The following is a 26,831-nucleotide window of genomic DNA, read 5'->3' as shown; positions in this document are numbered from 1 at the left end:
GAGAGCTTTTTTTTTTAAAGAATATCCTCGGGTTCAATCATCACTGGGATGTGCAGTCAGCTACCATTCAATTTTTAAGTTCTCACTTTTTTTGGCTCTTTTTTAAAACAAAGTCTTTAGTAATTACACGTGTGCGACAGCATGGACTTTCAGTGACTTGTAATCATGGTAATGTTCTTCGTGGATGTTGCACCTTTCCTCAGAGGAGCTTAATGTGTGTTACACACATTAATTAAGGGAAACACCTCTCCTGTACAAGGTGTCTTATTGTGCCCATTTTTAAAATAGGTAAATTGAGGCACAGGGATAATTAGTTGTCCAAAGATATTAAGGCTTTGTTTAGATTAGCATATAAAGATGAATGGATAGAATGTGTTCGCTAACGTGCTAATTAAGGGTATGTCTTCACTGACTTCAGAAGTGTGATTTGCAGCTCATGTAGACATACTGCATTAGTTTTAATCTAGTGAGCATACATACCAATAGCAGTGAATCCATGGCAGCACAGACTTTAGCAGGGCTAGCTGCATGAGTAAGTACCAGGTACCCAGGCAGGCCTAGACAGCCTGCACTGAAGCCTGTGTTGCTGCAGATTCATTGCTGTTTGGTATTGCACTAGTTCAGCAGTTCTCAAGCTGTGGGTTAGGACCCCAAAGTGGGTCAGGACCTCATTTGAATGAGGTCACCAGGGCTGGCTTAGACTTGCTGGGGCCCATGGCTGAAGCCTGAGCCCCACTGCACAGGGCTGAAGCCAAAGCCAAAGGGCTTCAGTCCTGGGCGGTGGGGCTCAGGTTGCAGGCCCCTACCTGGAGCTGAAGCCCTTGGGCTTCAGCTTTGGCCACCCTGCCCAGAGAGATGAGGCTCAGGCTTCTCCTCCCCCATCCCCACACACACCTGGGGCAGTGGGGCTCGAGCGGGCTCAGGCTTCAGTCCCCCTCCTGAGGTTGTGAAGTAATTTTTGTTATCAGAACAATGAGTTTTGAGAACTGCTGCACTAGCTAGATCAAAGCTAGCTAGGGCCTGTCTACACATGCTGCAGTCAGACCTCTGACTGTGGTGTTCAAAACATCTGATGTAAACAAGACAGCTCATACTTTAACACATGCCCCATTTGTTGAGTTAGAGTCTAGGGAGCAGATCATCATCGATGGTCTGCTTTATCGAAAACAGATTCCTCTTAATCAACACTCACTGCCTTTGTTGGTGAACATGCACTAAAGCCGTGGTTCTAAAACTGTGGTCCGTGACCCCAAATGGGGTTGCACCATCAGCAGGTGGGGTCACAGCGATCTCTAATGTTCAAAGGATGTTATTTTGTTCTGCATGGCCTGACCTCATATGTACAATGCACACAAGGTCACAATGAACGTAGGACACCATTCTGCTTTGCAAAATGCCGTCCTCTGCACAGCATGACCTCACATGTGCAAGGTCATGCTGTGAAGAGGACACGATGTTGCTCTTCAAAATGGTCTCCTCTGGGCTTTCCAGGGACCTGGGAGGAAATATTTCATTAAAATGGGGTTGTGCCAATAAAAACTTTGGGAACCCCTGCCCTAAGAATACACCCTAGCCCTGAGCCATGAGTAACACGAGAAAGACAGACCTGAAAACAAAAAGCACCATACAACTTTATTTTTATCTTTTAAACAAATCCGTTATAGAATTGTCTTTGGAAAACTGCTTAAACTAGAAATACTTTGCAGAACAAAATGCAATAACTTTTTCTTAAATGAGGAAACTTAAAAGTCTATCATTATATTGATTTTAAAAGCAAACAATCAGCAATTCTATACTGTGGTTACTGAATAGGCTTCACTTTCATCAGGAATGACCATTCTTGAATGCAAAAATGATCTTTGGTTTCTATGCCCCAGTTGGTGAAATTATTGACCACCCTAAATTAGAATGATTCACTAATATTATCTCCATTGCAATAATTCAGCCAACAGCAGGAGAGATGAATGCTGATGACTGCTCAGGAAAGTCAAAGGCAGAAAACTAGCTGACCGGGAATAATCACACTTTTGAACAATTCAAATGTACATGTCAATTCCAAGAAGGAATTTATTAATAAAATGCTGCTCTTTGAGACTGCTGTGAAGTTAGCTACTTGGGTGACTTTGCATATTTATTTTCTGAAACTTGAAACTTGTTGAAATTTTTGTATGGACACTAATAAATTCTAGTACTTGGTAAGTGCCCTTTCCATATTGGAAAGATTGTACTGCAGTTTGTCTTTATCTGAAATGTGTCAGAAACATTTCATGGATTGGCTTGTTAAGTGTGTTGCATTGGGCAATATACTCGTGGTTGAGGTAAGAGGACATTTTGGTTTGTTTGGAGCCAGATAAGAGTTATTTGGTATCTGGATATACAGGTATTGATTTAAGTAAGAAAAAAAATGGCTTCCAATAGTGTTTAAGCTGACGTAGAAACTGAAAAAAAAATCAATACATTTGGCTTTGAGGAGAAGAATGTTCTCAATTTGGGATGAGGTGTTGGCCTTAATTTGAATGTCCTATATCTTTGCTGCTTTTTTCTGTATGCTACTACGCAACTGGAATTCTAGTAACTGTGAAATAAATGGTAGGTTTCTTTAAATATTGGTATATTTGCAGTTTGCTGAATGTGTTACTTCCCTTGTGTGTGTTTGCAGTGGGAGTTAACTGAAGATCCCATCAATTCCTGCAGAAAAGACATACACCCTCTGAAATTTAATTCACACATGCCAGAGAATGGTACACTAAGCACATGCCAATTGCCAGTGAAACTCTCGAGATATTTATTTTTGACGTTTACCTCAAGGAGGAGAAGAGCTTTTCCTGCAGTTGGGATGTGATGGAAGTAAAGTCTAATCTAGAGGAGACTGTTTTATTTAATCTAAAAGTTGTAATGTACAAAAGGAGGAAGGGATAGAGTCCAAGGGGACTACTGTTACCTTCACAGCATTCACACAGAGAAGTTGGATAAAAACATCAGATGCACTTACTGGAAGTTGGCAATGTAACACTACTTTCATACTTAGAATCCAAGATGATAGCATAGTAACCAAAAGCAGAAAAAGACAAAGCTGGCTGCTCCCTGTGGCATCACTCACACCACCTTGTTCTAGGTTCTTTCCAGACTGACTCTGTTGGACTCTTTTCCTTAGAACCCCTTATCCTGCGATCAGCGCCAGGAAAGCCCTTACAATTTAAAGTGACAGCTTACAGTTTCAAAAGAGTTTTTAGATACACCACAACCACTTTCAAAATATCCTTCAGTCCTATGAGCTGTCCAGAGATATGACTTAGCCCCTAGAAATGTATACATTTAAAAGGAGGGTAGTATGGTAGAAAGAAACTCTAGTATATTTTACTCACTAGTGGGAAAATAACTATCAATTTTTGCAGCTAGCTGAGGATTACATTTCCCTTGCAAAGCACTGAATGTTTATGTGATCATCATTATGTATTTACCAATTTAAAAAAATGTATTTCTGATTTGTCAGCATATTAGCTTAGTTCTATTCCATTTAGGAAATTCACATTAGTTAAAATGCGTTCTTTTTACCCAGTAGATTTTAAGTGACTGTATGATCGCTCGAGCAACACCTGTTTAAGTCTTATAAAATAAATTGCTTTGCTTTTTTTAAAAAAATTTTAATATTTCTGGCATTTTCTTCAGTTGAGGGAAAGTGAATAGATCATGTGATGAAATGAATTGCTCCTTGGGAAAGTCCTAGAAGGTGCTGAAAAACTGATATGTTCCCACCACCCTGGTTTTGTCTTTTTAATGATATAAGAAACATTTGGGGCCCGACTCAGTAGTTTGATTCTCACTGAAGACTCCCATTGACTTCAGTAGGAGTTTCTCATGGGCTACATCACAGATAGTCAAAGTATATCACATACTCCAGTACTCTTGAACATTTTTCTTTCTGGCAGACTATTGACATATTAACTCATGGATTTGTCTGCTTCAATAGCACTAACATTAAAAAAATGACTTAAGGCCTTTATCCTTCGATTAGATCTGCTAGTGTAGACTCCTGTTCCTTCCTTCCTTCCCTCTGAAGGCATTTGTGATCCATCTGAGATGGGAGCTAGCCCTACCCATTGCAGGATTGTGGTCTTAAATTCTATTTTATGCCTTTCTTTAAATATAAATACATATACCTGTTCCATTTGTTACTTTTCAGAATGAGAAATATTCTTAAAAGCTTGTAACTTGTGTACCAACTTCTGTCTGTGTGTGGATGTGACCCTAAAATAGACTCTAGTCATATTGGGACTGCCCAGTCAACTTTAACCATAGCAGTGTGCAGGCACTGTGATTACCTCCATATGCTGTAAGTACTAGGTATCAGGTTGAATATTGCCTATTAACGTTTTTTAAGTTAATCAAATTCACTTGAGAAATACAATCTGAACTTTTAAACTCTTGGAGATTAAGAGTAGTGTATCTGATCCAATTTGTGAGTGTCACGGAGTGCGGGGGAGTCAAAACCCTGCACCCCCGGCTTCCTGCGATTCACCATGACTCTCAGCCAGCCAGTAAAGCAGAAGATTTATTTAGATGACAGGAACACAGGTTTTACAGGCACAGATAACAGGATCCTCCCCAGTTAGGTCCATCTTGGGGTCCTAGGAGCACCACAGCCCCTTGGGGGCAGGGGTGTCAGAGCCCTGTCTGAGCTTCCCTCCTTTCCCCAGCTACCTCCTGAAACTCCTTTCACCCCCTAGCCTTTGTCCAGCTTCTGGGGCAGAGGTGTCACCTGGCCTCTCCCCCTTCCTGGGTTCTCACATTACATGCTTAGGTATTCTCTCTACAGCCAGTCTCCCATCCCCCAATTCAGACCGTCCTCCCTCAGCTTTCACAGACACAATAAGAACAGTCCCAGTTCGTCACAATGAGTAATGAGATCCTGTGTAGAACCTGAACAGAATTTACTTAGGAAAACATCTAACGGGGTAACAATCTATACACAACAGTATGGTAGAAAAAAGCTGATGATATATTTCTGTGTAATATGGAAAGCTTCAGAATGCTGAAGACCATTCATCCAGCTAACAGACAAAAGAGCTATATTTTTATACCCTCAGATAGGTTCATATTTATTTTTCATACACACTCTCAGGGCTTATATACACAGACAGCAGAGTAGCTGTGCCGCTGTAATGCTTAGTGAAGATGCTGCCTCCTCCTCAAGAGGTGGTAGCTATGTCAACAGGAGCTGCAGTAGTGTTTGCACCAGCAGTTTGGTCGGTATAACTGTGTTGCTCGAAGATGTGGATTTTCAACATCCCTGAATGACATAGTTATACCCACATAAGTGTAGACCAAGCCTCAGTGTGCTGGATGCTTCTTAACCATAGCAGCAGTTTTCAAACTGTGGGTCGGGACCTCAAAGTGGGTCATGGCCCTGTTTTAATGGGGTTGCCAGGACTGATGTTAGACTTGCTGGGGCCCAGGGCTGAAGCCAAAGTCTGAGCCCCATTGGCCAGGGCTGAAGCCAGAGCCTAAGGGCTTCAGCCCCAGGTGACAGGGCTCAGGTTACAGCCCCCCTGCCCAGGGCTTAAGCCCTCAGCCTTCAGCTTTGCCCCCACACACCCCCAGGATGGCAGGGCTTCGGCTTTGGCCCTCCTGCCCGGGGTGGTGGGGCTTGGTCTTTGGTCTCCATTCCTGGGGTCATGTAGTAATTTTTGTTGTCAGAAGGAGGTTGTGTGCAATGAAGTTTGAGAACGCTGCCATAGAAGACAGCCCGGTCCCAAGCGAGCATGTCCTTTTACTAGAGATTAGCCAGAGACAGAACTTGAATCTGAACACATTCAAATATCATCCGGGTACAGATTAGAATTGCAGATCTGCATCCATCCCTGCAATCCTCCCCTTCTGGTTCCAATCTGTTTTACCTTAGGGTTCTATTATTGGTGTGCATCATCATAGTATCTGGGTGCCTTCACATCATATTAATAGCAACGGTAAAATCCCTAGTGGACTTTGTGGAGTCTTTGGCATATCTTCCTTTACAGGGACAAAACTCTGCTTGGTTCCCCCTCCCCCATTGTCATCTTTCTGCTTTTTCCTTTATTTTATTAATTTCCTCTTTTTATGTGGCTGATAGGGTTTGGGGGCAGAAGAAGTGTTCATGCTGTGTGTCATTCTTATAAATTTCATATGAACGATAGTGTTGTATAATCTGGGGCATCCCCAGAAGGTTTACATGTGGTAAATCCCAGCGCTCCCCACTGCCCTCTTCCCCAACATGGGCTCTCACTGCAGTTCCCTGTACTTGTAGCAGGTCTTGAGGCTGTCGCTGAGCGAGTCCTCGGGACAGAGCAGAGGGGACATGGGCTGCTGGAAGCACGGTGAGGCTGGGCAGGGCCCTGGGTGGAGTCTTGGTGCAGGAGCCGGCACCTGGTAGCGTCAAGAAGATGCAGTGATGGCATCCCCACTGCCCACTCAGCTTTAGCCCTAGTGGCCCCTCCATTCTGACAGCAGTACCAGAACTATGAGTGACATTGTGACCTGATGCATGGGGGTCGCAGCACTGCTCAGGTTTGACCCCACTGTCATGATTGAGGGCTGCGGGACCAAACCTGCCTGGGCAGTGGGGTGCCCAGCACTGATCCTCCTCACTGCTGCCGTAGGGCCAGTTCCTGCAGCGGGGCTCCCTCAGGGTGGGAGGGCCCAATGCTGATGATATGGTGCCCCTGTCAGTGATGTGCGCAGTGTGTAACACGCATACAGCAGTGCGTGCCACTGTGTAAAATTATGACTGAAGATGATGGAAGTCTTGCAAAATCACCTCATCTTGTGAAGCTTAGGTTTTCATCCTGCGAGGGCATCACACATAAACTCTAATCATGATTTGGCTTCATACCCAAGCACTGAACGAACAGTTTGATCTCCTGTAACATCCCCCACCCTAGAAGACTTTCTGCCTTGGGAACCATCTGGGGTTACAGTAACGGGCTGACATAGCTCTTGGCTGAATCCAAAAGGGAGAAGGGGCTCTAAGAGAGACCCTGTCTTAAATCCTTGCCTCCTTTGGTGCTCCTGCGATGGCTATTAGCATGCGGAGAATTGTCTTGTTAGAATTTGTGTGAGTGCTTCCTGTAGAGTTACATATTTGTTCCAGGAAGGGATTGTACAAGTCTGCACCCTGCTCATGGAGTCCTTGGGTGTTCTGTGTGCCAAGTGACTTCATGTCATCTAATTCCTGAGTTTCCAGTGGTTATATGACAGCTGCTGCATGGTGTTCAGTAAAATAAGTCAGATTTGCATATATCACCTCTGTTTTGGAGATGAAATAAGGATGTTCCTCTTATTCAATATAAAGGCTGCAGTTATTTTTGTCTGGTTTGATCATTATTTCATTCTACATTGGGTGGAAATTATGGAGAATGTTGAAGGGTTGCTGCTTCCTCATTTGGGTTGCTAGGGGTGTATTTGCTCTGTTCACATGTTATCATTTAATATGTTCAGTTCTGATCACTTTTTGTTCTTGAAATTTGAGCATCTCTTTTAATTTAATCTTTGTGTGGTATTTCTGTGTGTGCAATTATCTTCAGGCATTAAATTTTCTCTGTCCATTACTATTTTCTTTTATGAATCAAAGGCAATTATTTTGTTCCTGAGGATGGCTTTTAGGGTTTCCATGGGGGAACTGGTGATGTATGCATGTTATATGAAATGGTTGAAATATGCATATCCTAAAAGGGAACTATTCAGATGATATGATTTAGTATTACTGCTGACCGGAGGACAGCAACCTTTGAGGGTTTGAAATGGAACAAAACCAAAACCTTTCCAACATTTTCTGGAAAATGGAATTGCTAAAATGTCAAGTTTCAGGTGAAACTTTAGCTTTGCAGTTCTAGTAGGAGTATGTGTGGCCTGAGGCTAGGCCACTGCCCTAGGATGTGGGAGATTCAGGTTCAAGTTGCTGCTATGCCTGATCCAGAGTGATCTAGGATGAAAATCTCTGCTCTGAGTCAAGCAGAGCAGGGGCTTGAACTGAGGTCTTCCACATTCAAGGCTAGTGCCCTAATCATCAGGCTATGGTGTGTGCATGCCTCTTATTTCATTATGCCAAAAGTGTTCTGACCAGTTCTCTCTAGTATATGTTATAATGACTAGTGATGTATGGTCAGTGTTTTATGATGCTCTATAGTTAGCTGGAAGCATAAACTTTGCACAAGAATTGTGTGAACAATAAGCACTTTAGCAAACCCTTTGATACCACATCATTTAATGAAGCATAACTAATGTCCTATAAGGAGCTTCTAGATTAGAGAAAAATCACTTCCTGGAACATGGTTCGTACATATGATGGGGATAACACTTTTACAGAGCACTTTCTTAATCTGCATTGTTAACCAGGTAGGCTTCATATTAGGGTGAAAGTGGATTCAAAGTAGCAATTCCAGACTATACCAGAAGGATGAGTTGCATACTTTACATAGGGAAAATATAGATCGAAAACAGATACAATAAAGAAAATTTCAAAGGACCTAAACCCAATTTTATATAAAAAATAGAAACTCATTTTTTAAAGGAAGTTTGTTCCAATTAGAGGTATTAAAGCTACCTTTAGAAAGAGGAGGGTCTCTCTGAACATGGACACACCATAGTGCAAACCAAACTGACAATTTCCTGCAATGTGCTGAATGAACGTTATTCAATTAGTTAAGCCTTATGGAATTAGTTTTAATATCGTTGGAGTCTATAGTAGTAAAATACAATTGTGTATGTGTTATTGTGGACGTGTGTGTGTGTGTGTGTATGTATTACTATATATATATATATATGTATCCTCTCTAGGAGACTGACTAATCCAATGTCTGGAAGGTATTAGGAACTTCAAAGAGCTTTTTGGAACAATACATGTGAACTGGATTTCCTAGGAAGTACCTAGGGATACAGGGAATGAAAATGACCCACTTCAAATCTACACCCTGGGGAGGAAAACCCTACTTTAAGATGCATTCCTCTCAGAAATGAATTAACCTTCTTCATAACAGGCCAGGGCTTGTATATGATTCATCTAATCTCCTGCTTCTGGAAACTCCAGAAGACCTCTGAACTGTATAAAGGGTGAACTAAACATGTTATAAATGTGCTTGTTCTGAGCTGAAGTTGTGATGAACTTGCAACTGTGTGGGTGGGGTTCTGAAGGACTGCCTCCTGCTAGAGCCCATATTAAAGTTGGGATGATGTCTGGTAAACTTATTAGCGTACAAATTTCTTATTGTTTTGAATAGGTTCTCTCTTTAGTGCTTTTACTTTAAGAATAAAGTAAGCTTGCATAGAAAGAACTGTGCGGTAACTTATAATCACTCTGTTATCAGTCTCTGAAAACAAAGCAAACAGGTCTGCTTGGCAGCCTGTTTCTGCTGGGAATATCACAGTGAAGTCAGGGTTCTGTGCAGCCTGAGGATACCCCTGGCAGAAGGGAGTGAGATACGAGTTTCCACCCAAGAAAGGCAATGGCAGGAGAGCTGGAAGCTTGAGAGTGGGTCCTTTAGCTGGTCCACTGAGGGGCAAAACACGTGTAGTTGCTCAGAACTGTGACAGATATCAAAATTGTATCCGTTATTAATATGTCTAATAGTAGATTTATGAATCTGTCTACATTTTATATTTGCATATCACACATTAACCTGTTTTATACTTAAAAAATGCAAACAAAATCAGTAATATGAAATGCATCCTGGGAAGAAAAATGCTGAGACAATAGAAGTACTAGTATTTTCAAGAAACTGGAACATTTTATACTTTGTGTCACAAAGAATGAACCAAAATGTTTGTGGTAAACTTAGTGTGTGAGATCTCAAAATCAAGAATCAAATTGTAAATATATTAGTGTAATGAAATCAATAATACTGTGTAAAATGGGTTCTTTTTTTGATTATACACTTCTAGAACTGTTCCATTTTGGATTTATAAATCAAAGTATTGCCATCTGTAAAGAGCCAAAGCCCCCCAAAATACATTTTGGACAGTTTACTATGTTACAGACCCTCTCCATGCTCCAAAGGCAGAAAGGGGCTGTAACCCCACAAAAAACAGCCCACGACTTAAGGGGAGTCTCTGGACAGCATGGAGCTGGAAAATGGATCTCAGGGCTTGTTCCTGCAAGGAGCCAGTGGTGGATTAGCAAATCAGGCCTGGGCCCAGAGGCCCCGGCCAATTGGAAGTCCCCCGAAAAAATTTGTTCTGGCCCAGAGGCCCCACAAAACTCTAATTTGCCCCTGCAAGGAGCTGAGCACTCTGATCCTAGCAAATTGCTTAATCATGTACTTAATGTTAAATACCTGAGTTTTCCTACTGACTTCAGTGGAACTAGCATGTGCTGTTGTATTATGTTACAGGAAAAAAAATGGGCCAAAGGTGTTAACGTAACCTGGTCACTGTCCAACAGTGAAACAAGTTCTGAGGTTTGGTAACCAGAGACCATGGCCTGTTTAGCACCACAGCAAACACCATTTTAAAGTCCTTTATAAAAATACAGAAAAAAAGGAAACTACTTAAAGGATTTGAAATGTAAAGTATTAAATAAAGCTTTCATTGTAACAACCTCCCTTCTTCCCTTTTCCTTTAGCTGATGAGAGTCTTAAAAGGACCTAAACCCTTTTTTGAGAGTCTTAGCTAGTACTGAATGTGGCGATAATTGTTCTTTTGGGTAAAAGCAAAGAACTTAGTTGAGATGAGCAGGAGCAGTTTTTGTTGTTGCTGCTTTAAAGTCTTATCCTGTTTCATTTCAGGTGGTGGTTAGGATTCAGCTGGAGCTGGTAGGGGTGCCGATGTCATCTGGGTCCCTCTGTTTAGTTTGGTCTGGTCAGGACATCTCTCAGGATCAGAATGAGGAAGGCCTAGGGTCACATGAAATGGTGGGAATGGCAGCCATAATGGTGAAGCTTGCTCTTTTGCTTCTCCCACAATATCTTTCTTTAAGTACTCACAAAGGGAATGTCGGGTGGAATAGCCCATCCTTTCATTATTTTGTCCACCAATTAGTAGCCAACACATCACTTTTGGCTCATTAACTTCTAGTACATCATCTTCTGTTTTAAACAAGCTTGATTTCAACATAGTCCTTGAATTATATCAACGTGGCCTTTTTCATTTGGACTAATTTAATCTGTCTGGTTCTTTTGTTCCTGTTTGTAACACTCATTATTGAAAGCAGCTCAACTTACTGTCTGTTAGGCTGTATTAGTATAGATTATTGCAATATTTTATAAACGTTTATATACTTTTTACAATTGAGGTCACAGTTAGGGTAAATTTGACAGCCAAATTATCACAGCAGTGCTTAATTTCTTTGCACGATTGGGACCAAAGAGCTCAGTACCTTGAAAGATTTAGCCTGTAGAGTGGGGAATTCTTAGAAGCGTACAGTGTTGATCCAATTCTGCTTCACTAAGTGAGGATTTAGGCCAATTCTGAGTCGTTTTAGAAAATCCCAAATGGAAGGTGTGTGGGCTACATAAAATTTCAAACACTAGTTTACTTTGTCAATAGAGATGCCACCTCGAGCATACGCACAACAGATTAAAAAAAATGGTGATGAACCTCTAAAGGTCAGGATGTAGTGTTTGTGTTTTATTCTTACTGAATAGTTTGCTCATTTCTTGGTTATTTTTGTTTAGCATTCTATGACTATTAAATGGCTGACTTCAGGTAGAACCATCATTCAGAAGACATTTTAGGCCTAAAAAGAAACAAATGAAGTCTTGGTGCTTCTCCATCTGTCCTTTAGGGGGGTTGGACCAATATAAATGTAAGGAATAAAAAACGGAACAAACAGATTAATTTGAAAGCCTGCTACCAGTAGAAGCAAGTGAACAATTTTAATTTGCCATCTGCAGCTGTTTAGCCCTGAAAAGCAACATCTCTTTTCACCAGATGAAAATGTGGGATTGTTTAGTTCATCTGTGCAAGATTAGAAGATTTTTAGATGAAGTGATAATGTGGAATCGAGTTTTCATTTAAAACTTTCTAAACATAAATGAACACAAAAGGGAAGCTCTATTGCATCACTTTTTAATCATATGGGGATGGCTCCCATAATATTTTTTTTAATATAGCTTAGACTGAACCTATACAATGGATCCTTTTGTCTTCAAACATATTTCTCCAGTCCTATATTTTGTTCCAATTCATCCTATAACTCCATCATATGCTGAATTAGGAAGACGTCCAGATATGTGGACCAAAAAATGCCATTGTGTACAGAACAGATCCCTGATTCCACTTCTTTGTCTCATACATATTTTCTAGATAAGCCATGTGGAAAATATATGCTGAGGCCCTGATCCTGCAGCTGGATCCTCGTGAACTCAGGGATCTACTCATGTGATTATAGTTGCAGGACTGGGGCTTAAGTTATTACAGTAAGTGACTGCTATAATAAAAGTTTCTATTCTGACCCCTTGCTTTCAAGTGCATATACATTTCAGAAATGTTCTCTTCTTAGGCAAAAATATTGCCAATGTAGCCTCTGCCTGAAAAGAGGATGCCTTTTATGAGAAGTTTGATCAATACCAGTGCAGTTATTTTCAGCATGATGGGGAGGGTGGAAAGGTGCACTCTAGAACACTTTTGGAATGAAAAGAGGGCTCACTGACTAGAAGTCCGATTGGGTGTTCTGTGAAAAAGTAGTTTGGCCTGACTTATTGAAAATGTCCTCTGTACATATGCAGTACAGCTAATTTCTTATTTAGGCTCCCAAACCATAGCTCAATACATCTGAGTAATCTCATTGGTCAAGATCCTTAACCCTGATGCTGCAAAGTGCCACAAACTTCCTTAACTGTGTGGCTGAGGGGATCCCACAGTGGCAGAGTGGGTGTAGTCCCATAAATTACTTTCATAAACTAGTTTGTGTAGCATATACAGAATAGTATACACAGTACTAGAAAATTCTTCATGTGTCTAGTTTATAGGTAAAAGTGTATGATGTTGTCATGTATTAAGTAATAGTATGTAATAATGTAATTAAATACTATATCCTAATACCTATGCTAAGGGGAAAGAGTTAAAGTTATGTGCATTGGATCTTAATACTGCAGGACTGTAGGTGTCATGCTGATGATGCATGTTACAAAAGAAATGTTAGAAAGGGCAGAAAAATATGCCAAGAACTCTCACATTATATTATAAAGAAGTTGGGGGGGCAGAAGTGCCCACACCTTGTCAGGAGGATTAGCCCAGATAACAATAGGATCAGGGTTGTGTTCTGTACACAGTGCAGTTTCAGTTCACGTATCTGGACATCTTTCTTAACATCTTTCTTCTAATCCAGCAACTCCTCAATAAAATTTGAGATCATGGAGTCATTTGGAGGGCAGAAAAGAATATTGCTAGAGGGGATTCAGGTTGATATTAAAATTACCTAGCTATTACATAACACTTTATCAGTAGATCTTAAAGTTCTTTACAAAGGAGGTCAATATTTACTATCCCTATTTAACAAACAAGGAATCTGAGGCATAGCGAGGTGAAGGGACTTGCTCAAGGCCACCCAGCAGGCCAGTGACAGAACTGAGAAAAGAACCTAGGTCTTTGCAGTCCCAGTCCAGTGCTGTGTTCCCTAGTCCATGCTACCCCCTTTAATGGCTTTGTGTATTAACCCCACCATAAAGCAAACTGCATTATGAACTTTGATTGTTAGTATACATGGCTTTGTGATTAAATGTATTAATTTATGTAGAAATACAATAGGGCATAGGAAGGGATGTAGCTTTGATTGAAAAACAGTATTGAAATGGAAAAAAGTTTATTACTTCTGAATACAAGAGAACCCGTTCTGCCACTCTTACTCACGACTAGCTTAATAAAGAGATCTTTAAGGGGTGACTTGATCACTGTCTATAAGTACCTGCATGGGTGTGATGAAGTGGGAATGTTCTTAATGTTTTCTTTGAATACTGTGTGGGTGCCTCAGTTTCTCCTATACATTTCTTAGGAATCTAGGTGGTGGGATAAGAGTATGTGATTGTTGCAGAGCCTTAGAGGGCTAGTGTGATGCTGTCTGCATAGAGAATAGCTGACACCCTGTCTCCTGGCAACTGATGGCCTAGGCCCGTCCCCTGCAAAGGTGCCAACTGAAGGTGTTAGAGGACAAAGATCAAGTGGCTTCCTGGCCTGGGAAATAGACAAAGGCCAGGAGGGGGGTTAAATTTAGAGCTGTCTGGGGAAATGGAGGGAGCCCCAGGGCTGAGGTCTAAGCTCCCTGCCCCCCAAGATGGACCTGACTGAGGAGGTCCTGTTGTCTGTATATACAAGCTCTGTTTTGGACTATGTTCCTGTCATCTAATAAACCTTCTGTTGTACTGTCTGAGAGTCACGGTGAATCGCAGGAAGTGGGGGATGCGGGGCCCTGACTCCCCCACACTCTGTGACAATGGGGAACAGACATTTGATAACAGAGGGCTCTTCTATCTATCAGACAAAGGTATAAGTTTTATAATGGCTGGAAGTTGAAGCTAGACAACATTCAGACTTGAAATAAAGCATAATTTTTTTTTTAAGTGAGGGTAATTAGCCACTGGAACAATTTACCAAGGGTTGTGGTGGGCTCTCTATCCCTGACAATTTTTAAACCAAGATAGGATGTTTTTCTAAAAGATCTTCTCTAATTCAAACAGGAGTTAGTTCAGGGAATATTTATGGCCTGTGTTATACAGGAGATTAGACTAGATGATAACAGTGATCCCTTCTGGCTTTATAATCTATGAATCTGATTACTCCCAATGAAATCAATGGGTGAAAACTTGCTTGAGTGTTACTCAGCATAAGAATGAAAGAATTGGGCCTGTGAGCACATACATTGTTGCTAAAGTGGTTTGTTCAAACAAAATAGCATTCATTATGTCTAACTGCATTTCCACATCACCACAATGTATCAGATTAGAGAACTTCCAAATGTAATCCTCAATTTACTGCCCTTTGTGTTAAACTTTCAATCAAAACTGGTGTTTTGCATCATTTTTTGATTTGCCCCAAATGCTTGTAATAGGCACAGATAAACTAAACCATCCCAAAATTTAATCTGCCATGAAGAGATGTGTCTATTCCCAGCTACTCAGCTGCAGATGGCAAATGAAGATAGTTTACTTGCAACCACTATGACAGGTTTTCAATTTTTCTTTGGCTTTTCCATTTTTATTCCCTACCCTGGATGCCTCCAAAACCTTTTAAAAGGCAAGTTACACGGTATTAAGTATACATCCCTCTACAGGGTGCCTAAGTTATTTAAAATTCTCATTTAATTATTCTTTAATTGTGTGAATTTGGAAGGAAGCTACTTATATTTCTAGGAGCACTAGGCTGGAAAGAATGATGTCACTCAGGATATTTGTACTGGGACTCAGAGCTGCTCATTGCCAACTGCATCCGATGAAGTGGGTATTCACCCACAAAAGCTCATGCTCCAATATGTTTGTTAGTCTATAAGGTGCCTCAGGACTCTTTGCTGTCATTGTCAGTTGACTTGTTTGACTCTAGCCCAGGCCACAGCCTACAGTCTGTCTGCCTTCTATTGTGGTCTTGGTGCATATTGTCAAATCTGGCCTTTTCCTTGGTTAGTTGCAATGGGAGATTAACAAGGGTCACAACTTGAACATATCTGACACAACTCCCTGTACTTGGGGTTTCAGAACAAACAAGCCAAGAACATGAGATATTCAGAACAGTTTGTCCTGGATACCTTTGGTGAAGAAACCACTGGGCTCAGGGAAATGCTTATGAGAGAGATCAGAAAAAAGGAGTGCAAATGCTGGAGGGACCTGATTAAACCAACAAACCTGTGCTATGTTTGTAAAAGCACCACCATTTGCAATCTTAACCCTGATGGACAACAGTGAAAAGTGGATCCCTGCAATCTCTCCCAACCAAGTTGCACACCAACTCATCTTGAATTGGTAAACCAGTCTACAAAGTAAAGCATAGAATGAAATGTTAAACAGTAACTTTGCTCACTGCTCATAAGCACGAAAGTCCACAATGAGCCTTGAGGAGCTCCGAATAGCCATGAAAACCCTAAATTGTGGAAAGGCAGCTGGTCTCAAATGTATATCTAACGATCTATTACACTTCGGAACAAGAGCACAGAAGTGGCTGCTTCTTTAATTCTTATACAGAGACAATGCGGATACCCAAGGAGGTGGAAACAGGCTGAAGTGGTTGCAGTACTCAAACCCTTAAAGATCTTAACTCTGCAAAGAGTTACTGACCAAAATCGTTATTCTACTTGACCTGCAATCTATATGAGTGAATAATAATAAGTAGAATAGACCCAGTAATGGAAGGGCGGCTGACTGATAACCAAATCATATTCTGCCCAGGACTGTCATGCTGTGGTGAAGTCAGGGCCACTCAGAGGATTCTGGGGCCTTCGGCAGCAGGGGGCCCCTGCTTCGGCAGTAATTTGGCATCAGGGGGGTCTTTCTGCTCCTGGACCTGCTGCCGAAGTGCCCCGAAGACCTGCGATGGGGGCCCCCCCCCCACTGAATTACCGCCGAAGCAGGACCCGCTGTCGAAGTGCAGCTGGGTCTTCAGCGGTAATCTGGCAGTGGGGGGCCCCCGCAGTGGGTCTTTGGGGCACTTTGGCGGTGGGTGCCAGAACAGAAGGATCCCCCTCTGCCGAATTACCGCTGAAGAGCGGAAGCAGCTCTGGGGGCCTGGGCCCCACGAGAGTTTTCCGGGGCCCCTGGAGCAAGTGCAGGACCCCGCTCCAGGGGCCCCAAAAAACTCTCATGGGGGACTGGGGCAAATTGCTCCACTTGCTCCCCCCCACCCCAGGCGGCCCTGGGTGAAGTTGCAAACCTAACTCAATACATAGAAGATGACTTTGAATCCTGCAAAATTACAGAGGCTATATTTGTTGATCTGTCAGCTGCTTACGCCTCTGTGAACCATTGTGTACTTCTGGTGAAACTGACAAGAATTTTTAGAAATAGCAAGATAGTCCAGGTCATCTCCTCCCTGCTCAAGAATCAATATTTGTCTGTGAAGATGGATGGTCAGAAGAGTCATGGCATACTCAGTGGAATGGATTGCTCTAAAGTTCCGTGCTATCATTTTTGCTGTTTAATGTCTGCTCAGATGACCAACCAGAATTCATATAGGTGATCTTTGCATTGCTACCCAGTCAGAGATTTGAGGACATCAAGCATTTTCTAATTGGGTCTCTGAGTGTACCTGGTGAATACTACTGCACACAGTTCCTGAATGCCAACCCTAGACAACATAAATGCATCTCTTCCACCTGAAACACCACCAGGCCAAGCAAAAACTCCAGATATCATGAAATGGTCCAGTCCTTGAGCATTATTAATACCCAGTATATCCAGACATCATCTTGGACCAAACATTCAAAGAGCACACCAAGAAGCTGAAAAAGGAAAGTGAATTCCAGGAATTGTGTACTCCAGAAACCAGCCAGCATAAAAGGGGTAGGATCAACAGAGACCTTGAAACAAACTCCCATGCTGTTGCTATACTTTCTCACTGGGATTGCACCACCATTAGTGAGGCAGCAGGTTGCCTTCACTAAAAAGGAGAGACAAAAACAGGTGCATGATCTGAGACACCCAGTGTATATGGATACATATTACTAACCAAGAGTCTGAAGTCCAGAAAGGGCTTTGCTTCTAAAAATCCATTACCCCACAATACTACTGTGGAAGGCTAGAGAGCGACAAAATGATAGGAAAGGCCAATTATCTTGGAGAGCCTGGTTCCTTCAGGACAACTCCCTCCACACAGCAACCTTGAATGAAACATTGTGTACTCTAAATTGAGTGAGACCTGGGGTTGCAAAGGCTGGTGATAATATGACTAAGTAGAGGCTGAGGAATACCCCGAATGTGGAGAGCCTAGCCAAACACCTGAACACTGACTGACTGCAGTGCCCTCTGTCAACATCCTGTATTCCTGAGGCACTATTTGAGATAAGTGGTAACACAAGATCTTGACTGCCATTTTGGAGCAATAAGTTGATGTTATGATGTAAAATAAACTGGCCCTTGCAGTCTATTTCCTTATAGACATTAAAAAACACATGCAGAGACCAAAGACTGAATTTTCATGCAGACTGAACTGTCCTTACTCCTAAAGATAATAGGTGTGCCTTTGCATCATGACAGAATCAAACTGGTAGTGGCATTGTGGGAAAAGCTTGATCTGTGAAGTTGAGAATTTCTTTTTTTAGTTTGATGAGTCAGCATTATCCACCAGTATTCTGATCACTTGAAAATGAAAACAAAAATATTTAAACGTTTGGAGAACCAAACAAACATAGCATAGGTGAGATTTGGTCAATAAGCTTACTTACAGCCCTCTCATCCACCAAAAGCTCATATGTGCTATATTTTTGAACCTTACTAGCAGTAGGAGTATGTTCTTTTTAAATTATAGTGGCCTGTAAACAGGTTGGGACTCACCACCCGCAGCACCTCCTCCTGGTGATTTCAGGAATTAGCTCAATTCCAGTGGAGCGCCCCCTCCTGGTGGTGTCCCGTCCATTGTTCTGCCCTCTGCTCTCCGCTGCTGTTGCTGTACCCGCATTGCTCCCTGCTCAGCGGCATCCTCTTCAAGGCCACTGCCCTCCAGCAATGTCCCTTAGTCCATCTGGACCCCCTTCCAGGATCAGTGATCAGCAGTCCTCCACTCCAGCCACCATGTGCAACCACTGTCATAAACAGATAGCTAAGGGTTAATGTCTCTTTCACCTGAAACACCTGACCAGAGAACCAATCAGGAAACCGGATTTTTTCAACTTTGGGTGGAGGGAAGTGTGTCTCTGAGTCTTTTGTCTGTCTGCCTGTTTCCTCTGAGCTTTGGAGAAGTAGTTCTACTTTCTAGTCTTCTGTTTCTAAGTGTAAGGACAAAGAGATCAGATAGTAAGTTCTATGGTTTCTTTTCTTTGGTATTTGCATGAATATCAGTGCTGGGTGCTTTGATTTGTATTCTTTTTGAATAAGGCTGTTTATTCAATATTCTTTTAAGCAATTGACCCTGTGTTGTATCATCTTAATACAGAGAGAACATTTGTATTTTTTCTTTCTTTTTTATATAAAGTTTTCTTTTAAGACCTGTTGGAGTTTTTCTTTACTTCAGGGAAATTAAGTCTGTACTCACCAGGGAATTGGTGGGAGGAAGAAATCAGGGGAAAGCTGTGTGTTGGATTGCTAGCCTGATTTTGCATTTCCTCTGGGTGAAGAGGAAAGTGCTTTTGTTCCAGGATTGGGAACGGAGAGGGGGACTCACTCTGCGTAGTTTCACAGAGCTTGTGTCTGTGTATCTCTCCAGGAGCACCTGGAGGGGGGAAGGGAATCAGGATTATTTCCCTTTGTTGTGAGACTCAAGGGATTTGGGTCTTGTGGTCCCCAGGGAAGGTTTTTCAGGGGGACCAGAGTGCCCCAAAACACTCTAATTTTTTGGGTGGTGGCAGCAGTACCAGGTCCAAGCTGGTAACTAAGCTTGGAGGTTTTCATGCTAACCCCCAAATTTTGGACGCTAAGGTCCAGAATCTGGGAATAAGGTTATGTCATGGTGTAGCAGCGGCGGGATATAGACAGAATCCAGAAGCCAGTAGGAATATTATATTTTTCTTTTCTCTGCTAAGGGCTTTTTAGCAGAGAGAAACAGTTTGGTTTTAAAAGGGAACCAGAGAGAATTTTTTTTTTTCTGCTCTCTAGCAGTTGTGGTTTGCATATTAAGCGAGAAGACTGTTAAGGGTCTTTTGTCATGCAATAGCCCTCCCATTAGGAGGCAAATACCAGCACTTATATGCATGCAGATAAAGTGGTTTTTCTGGTTTCCCTTAATTGAACATTAGCTAGAGAGAGAAAAGGAAAAAAGCACTGTTGCTAGGCAGACTCCAGGAGGGAACAGAGCCTGCAGTGCAGAAGATAAACACCGGAGGGCACCCCAACACAAGAAAACAGGAATCATGACTTCTAAGGCAAAAATGAGGGCCGAAGACCAATTCAAAGAAGCTGAACACAGGCGACAAATGGAGATGAAAGAAAGAGAAGAACAAGCCAAAGAGGCAGCACACAAAAGAAAACTAGAAGAAGAAGAGTTAGCCCACAGAAGACAGATAGAACTCCAGAGGGAAGCCCACCAACAGGCCATGGAATTAGAAAAGGCTAAGCAACAGACTCCAGCCAATCCTAACAACCCATCGCCCATTATTGCTCCACAGCACAGGAAATTTCCCACCTACAAGGCAGGTGATGACACCGAGGCCTTCTTGGAAAATTTTGAAAGAGCCTGTCTTGGGTACAGCATCCCCGAAGACCAGTACATGGTAGAATTAAGGCCACACCTCAGTGGACCTTTAGCAGAGGTGGCAGCTGAAATGCCCAAGCCGCAAATGAATGACTATAAACTTTTTCAAACCAAGGCCAGATACCGGATGGGGATAACCCCAGATCATGCCCGTCGGCGCTTCAGAACCCAAAAGTGGAAACCAGAGGTGTCATTTCCCAAACACGCCTACTACATTGCAAAAAACTATGAGGCCTGGTTAACAGGAAACAACATTCAAACCTTGGAAGACGTGAACCTCCTCATACAAATGGAGCAGTTCTTGGATGGTGTTCCTGAAGACATCACACGGTACATACAAGATAGAAATCCCAAAACTATCGCTGAGGCGGGGGAGATTGGAGCCAAATGGATGGAACTGGCAGAAAGCAAAAAAGCTACTGTCAAGGGGAACGATTACCCCAGGGGGCACACAGACCATAAACCCTACAACCGAGGACAGCCAAAGACCCTACATACCACCCAAGTAAAGCCACAGATACCCTACTCTTCAACCTCACCAGTCTCCAGTAACTCACCTCGGCCCAGTGACCCATCAGATGGAAGATGCTTTAAGTGTAATGAACTGGGACATATCAAGGCCAACTGTCCCAAGAACACCATGCGAGTGCAATTCATTACACCACCATCACCCCAAAGATCCCCAGGCCCAGATGCCTCTCAAATACCCTTGGAGCGAAGGGAAAATTTGAGAGTGGGCGGAAAGAAGGTTACTGCGTGGAGAGACACGGGGGCACAAGTGTCAGCTATCCACCAATCCTTCGTTGACCCCAAATTCATCAACCCAAAGGCCAAAGTTACAATTTACCCCTTCATGTCACAAGCTGTAGACTTGCCTACAGCTCAACTGCCTGTCCAGTACAAAGGCTGGTCAGGAATGTGGACTTTTGCAGTCTATGACAATTATCCTATCCCCATGCTACTAGGGGAAGACTTGGCCAACCAGGTGAGGCGGGCCAAGAGAGTGGGAATGGTTACACGTAGCCAAACCAGGCAAGCTTCCAGACCCATTCCTGTTCCTGAGCCGTCCACAGAGGCCCCGTCTGTGTTACCAGAAACCCAGACAGAGGTAGTGGACCCGGATTCCATGCCTACCACTGAAACAGCCACAGCATCTCCAGTCCCAGGCCCGGAACTGGAACAGCAACCAGCACCAGCAAGTGCAACCACATCTTCAAACTCAACGCCAGAGGGCGCCAGCGAGCCAGAACTGGCAGAAGCACACGACAGCCATACCCAAAAGGCTCAGCCAGAGCCTGAAATACCCTCAGGTGCACCAGCGGAGAGCGGTTCACCAGCAACGGAAACAACCCCATCACCTACATCGCTTCCAGAGGGACCAAGCCCAAGTCCACGGTCTGAGGAAGAACTGGTGACCCCAGCCTCAAGGGAACAGTTCCAGGCTGAGCAGGAAGCAGATGACAGCCTTCAGAAAGCGTGGGCGGCGGCACGGAGCACCCCACCGCCTCTCAGCTCTTCTAATCGATCCCGGTTTGTTATAGACCAAGGACTTTTATACAAGGAAATTCTTTCTGGTGGACACCGGGAAGAATGGCAGCCGCAAAAACAGTTGGTGGTTCCAACTAAGTACCGGGGGAAGCTCTTAAGCTTAGCCCATGATCATCCCAGTGGCCATGCTGGGGTGAACAGAACCAAGGACCGGTTGGGGAAGTCCTTCCACTGGGAGGGGATGGGCAAGGATGTTGCCAAGTATGTCCGGTCTTGTGAGGTATGCCAAAGAGTGGGTAAGCCTCAAGATCAGGTCAAGGCCCCTCTCCAGCCACTCCCCATAATTGAGGTCCCATTTCAGCGAGTAGCTGTGGATATTCTGGGCCCGTTTCCAAAAAAGACGCCCAGAGGAAAGCAGTACGTACTGACTTTAGTGGACTTTGCTACCCGATGGCCAGAAGCAGTAGCTCTAGGCAACACCAGGGCTAACACTGTGTGCCTGGCCCTAACAGACATCTTTGCCAGGGTAGGTTGGCCCTCTGACATCCTTACAGATTCAGGGTCTAATTTCCTGGCAGGGACCATGGAAAAACTGTGGGAAACTCATGGGGTGAATCACTTGGTTGCCACCCCGTACCACCATCAAACCAATGGCCTGGTGGAAAGGTTCAATGGAACTTTGGGGGCCATGATAAGAAAATTCATCAACGAATTCTCCAATAATTGGGACCTAGTGTTGCAGCAGTTGCTGTTTGCCTACAGGGCTGTACCACATCCCAGTTTAGGGTTTTCACCATTTGAACTGGTGTATGGTCACGAGGTTAAGGGGCCATTACAGTTGGTGAAGCAGCAATGGGAGGGGTTTACGCCTTCTCCAGGAACTAACATTCTGGACTTTGTAAGCAACCTACAAAGCACCCTCCGACACTCTTTAGCCCTTGCTAGAGAGAACCTAAAGGATGCTCAAGAAGAGCAAAAGGCCTGGTATGACAGACATGCCAGAGAACGTTCCTTCAAGGTAGGAGACCAGGTTATGGTCTTGAAGGCGCAACAGGCCCATAAGATGGAAGCATCATGGGAAGGGCCATTCACGGTCCAAGAGCGCCTGGGAGCTGTAAACTACCTCATAGCATTTCCCAAGTCCCCACTAAAGCCTAAAGTGTACCATGTTAATTCTCTCAAGCCTTTCTATTCCAGAGACTTACAGGTTTGTCAGTTTACAGTCCAGGGAGATGATGCTGAGTGGCCTGACGGTGTCTACTACGATGGGAAAAAAGACGGTGGCGTGCAAGAGGTGAACCTCTCAACCACCCTGGAACGTCTGCAGCGGCAACAAATCAAGGAGCTGTGCACTAGCTTCGCCCCATTGTTCTCAGCCACCCCAGGACGGACTGAACGGGCATACCACTCCATTGATACAGGTAATGCTCACCCAATCAGAACCCCACCCTACCGGGTGTCTCCTCATGCCCAAGCTGCTATAGAACGGGAGATCCAGAACATGCTACAGATGGGTATAATCCGCCCATCTACCAGTGCATGGGCATCTCCAGTGGTTCTGGTACCCAAACCAGATGGGGAAATACGCTTCTGCGTGGACTACCGTAAGCTAAATGCTGTAACTCGTCCGGACAACTATCCAATGCCACGTACTGATGAGCTATTGGAAAAGTTGGGACGTGCCCAGTTCATCTCTACCATAGACTTAACCAAGGGGTACTGGCAAGTACCGCTAGATGAACCTGCCAAGGAGAGGTCAGCATTCGTCACCCATACGGGGGTGTATGAATTCAATGTCCTTCCTTTCGGCCTTCGAAATGCACCCGCCACCTTCCAGAGGCTGGTAGACGGTCTACTAGCTGGACTGGGAGAATTTGCAGTTGCCTACCTCGATGATGTGGCCATTTTTTCAGACTCCTGGCCCGAACACCTACTACACCTGCAAAAGGTCTTTGAGCGCATCAGGCAGGCAGGACTAACTGTTAAGGCCAAAAAGTGTCAAATAGGCCAAAACAGAGTGACTTACCTGGGGCACCAGGTGGGTCGAGGAACCATAAACCCCCTACAGGCCAAGGTGGATGCTATCCAAAAGTGGCCTGTCCCAAGGTCAAAGAAACAGGTCCAATCCTTTTTAGGCTTGGCCGGATACTACAGGCGATTTGTACCACACTACAGCCAAATCGCTGCCCCATTGACCGACCTAACCAAAAAGACCCAGCCAAATGCCGTTAAGTGGACTAATGAGTGTCAAAAAGCCTTTACCCAGCTTAAGGCAACGCTCATGTCTGACCCTGTACTCAGGGCCCCGGATTTTGACAAACCATTCCTAGTAACCACAGATGCATCTGAGCGTGGTATAGGAGCAGTGCTCATGCAGGAAGCAACAGATCACAACTTCCATCCTGTCGTGTTTCTCAGCAAGAAACTGTCTGAGAGGGAAAGTCACTGGTCAGTCAGTGAAAAGGAATGCTATGCCATTGTGTACGCCCTGGAAAAGCTACGCCCATATGTTTGGGGACGGCGGTTCCAACTACAAACTGACCATGCTGCACTAAAGTGGCTTCATACTGCCAAGGGGAACAACAAGAAACTTCTTCGTTGGAGTTTAGCTCTCCAAGATTTTGATTTTGAAATTCAACACATCACAGGAGCTTCTAACAAAGTTGCTGATGCACTCTCCCGTGACAGTTTCCCATAATCCAGTAGTTAAAAAGTGTTCTTAAAATGTAAAAGTCTGTTAGTTATATACTTAGTAGTATATGTAAAGGTGCATGTGTTGTATTAATCTGTTTATTTTCAAGTTCTAGAAGGAAATTGCCGCCAGTGAGCTTCCCCACTGTCTGCAATTTGGGGGGCGTGTCATAAACAGATAGCTAAGGGTTAATGTCTCTTTCACCTGAAACACCTGACCAGAGAACCAATCAGGAAACCGGATTTTTTCAACTTTGGGTGGAGGGAAGTGTGTCTCTGAGTCTTTTGTCTGTCTGCCTGTTTCCTCTGAGCTTTGGAGAAGTAGTTCTACTTTCTAGTCTTCTGTTTCTAAGTGTAAGGACAAAGAGATCAGATAGTAAGTTCTATGGTTTCTTTTCTTTGGTATTTGCATGAATATCAGTGCTGGGTGCTTTGATTTGTATTCTTTTTGAATAAGGCTGTTTATTCAATATTCTTTTAAGCAATTGACCCTGTGTTGTATCATCTTAATACAGAGAGAACATTTGTATTTTTTCTTTCTTTTTTATATAAAGTTTTCTTTTAAGACCTGTTGGAGTTTTTCTTTACTTCAGGGAAATTAAGTCTGTACTCACCAGGGAATTGGTGGGAGGAAGAAATCAGGGGAAAGCTGTGTGTTGGATTGCTAGCCTGATTTTGCATTTCCTCTGGGTGAAGAGGAAAGTGCTTTTGTTCCAGGATTGGGAACGGAGAGGGGGACTCACTCTGCGTAGTTTCACAGAGCTTGTGTCTGTGTATCTCTCCAGGAGCACCTGGAGGGGGGAAGGGAATCAGGATTATTTCCCTTTGTTGTGAGACTCAAGGGATTTGGGTCTTGTGGTCCCCAGGGAAGGTTTTTCAGGGGGACCAGAGTGCCCCAAAACACTCTAATTTTTTGGGTGGTGGCAGCAGTACCAGGTCCAAGCTGGTAACTAAGCTTGGAGGTTTTCATGCTAACCCCCAAATTTTGGACGCTAAGGTCCAGAATCTGGGAATAAGGTCCACCATGTGCAACCACACACCCCAATATCTAATCTCTCTTGTCAGGGATCGGGCATAGTCTATAATGGCCACTCCCTACAGCCAATGGCTGGATGTACTGCAAGGAGGAAGGGGGGGACCCAGGCCCACCCTCTACTCTGGGTCCCAGCCCAGAGACCTTCTGGCATCAGCCTCGCTGTCCTCTTTCTTTCCCCTCCTCAGTCTGTTCCCCTGGGCTGCTTCCCCTACAGCCCCTTGCACCTGCTAGGCCCTTCCCTTCAGGGCCTGCAGCCTGGCAGCTATGGGCTAGAGCCTTCTAGCCTCCCTGAGCCTGCCCAGCACTGTGCTGTCCACAGTGCTAGTCTCCCCCTTGGAGACTGACCTTCCCCTGTCAAAGGCCTGGGACAGACTGACCACTCCTGCTCTGGGCAGCCTTTATATATGGGTCAGCCTGGCCCTGATTGGTTCCCTCCAATCTGGGCCCTGATTGGCTCCCCATAAGCCCTTTTCTGATTGGCTCCCAGGCTGCGCAGGCTCCCTGGCCTGCCACAGCCCATCCTCCCAGGGAGTGGGGCAGTCCACCCCACTACATGGCCGTGTAACCATATCCAACTATTCTTCATTTCTGAAGCACGTTGTATCATGAGGGGGGTCTAACTGAATAAGCAGATGCTGCATTGTCTTAAAATACAACTGCCCTTTAATGTAGCCAGAGTGCTTTCACAGAGTGCTTGTCTCCCATAGAACAGGTGAGAGGTGGCTCTCAAAGAGAACATTCTGTTTCTGTTGCCACAGCTTTCCTAGGACACCACACCCACTTGTCAACCAGCTAGTGGAGGAAAGGAAACCAATTACAGTGTCATTGAACAACAGACAAACACAAACATATTATGAAAGACTCTAACTACTATGAAGAGTGAGATGAAAAGATACCTATAATTTGCAGTAGGCTTATTATGCATTACTAGTTTTAGAGATAATTTCCAAAGGCTTCCAGAAGGCAGTTTTTGTGTCACCTCCTTGTTAAAAGTAGCAGTAATTGCTGACTTGGTTGAGCCAGAAATACGATGAGAACAGGGTTTTTTAGTGGTATTTTGGTGCAAAGCCTATATTAACAAAAATAGATAACTGAACTCTTTCATCCTTCCTCCTTCCCTTAATAAACAAACAAAATCGCTTATTTGTTTTTCATCTGAATGTGTTCAACATTCTTTTGGGCTTTTCAATAAAACGTGGGCAACTAAGTGTTTGGAAGTAACTGAGAAGCGACGTCAACAGGTTAGTGGAAGCAATGTATCACTGTTCAGCATGATCTTTTTAGCCCAATGCAGTGAACTCAGCTTTCTGAAAGACACAGATTC

At 43.7% G+C, this 26,831-nt stretch overlaps 1 protein-coding gene across 1 annotated transcript in view; it reads left to right on the top strand.

The window, feature by feature from the left end:
- SPAG16 (sperm associated antigen 16) overlaps positions 1 to 26,831 on the top strand; it is an 844,823-nt gene that overhangs the window by 518,985 nt on the left and 299,007 nt on the right.

Source organism: Gopherus evgoodei, chromosome 11 (assembly GCF_007399415.2).
Source record: "Gopherus evgoodei ecotype Sinaloan lineage chromosome 11, rGopEvg1_v1.p, whole genome shotgun sequence".
Taxonomy (NCBI): domain Eukaryota; kingdom Metazoa; phylum Chordata; order Testudines; family Testudinidae; genus Gopherus; species Gopherus evgoodei.
This window is presented reverse-complemented; position numbering and strand designations above follow the sequence as displayed.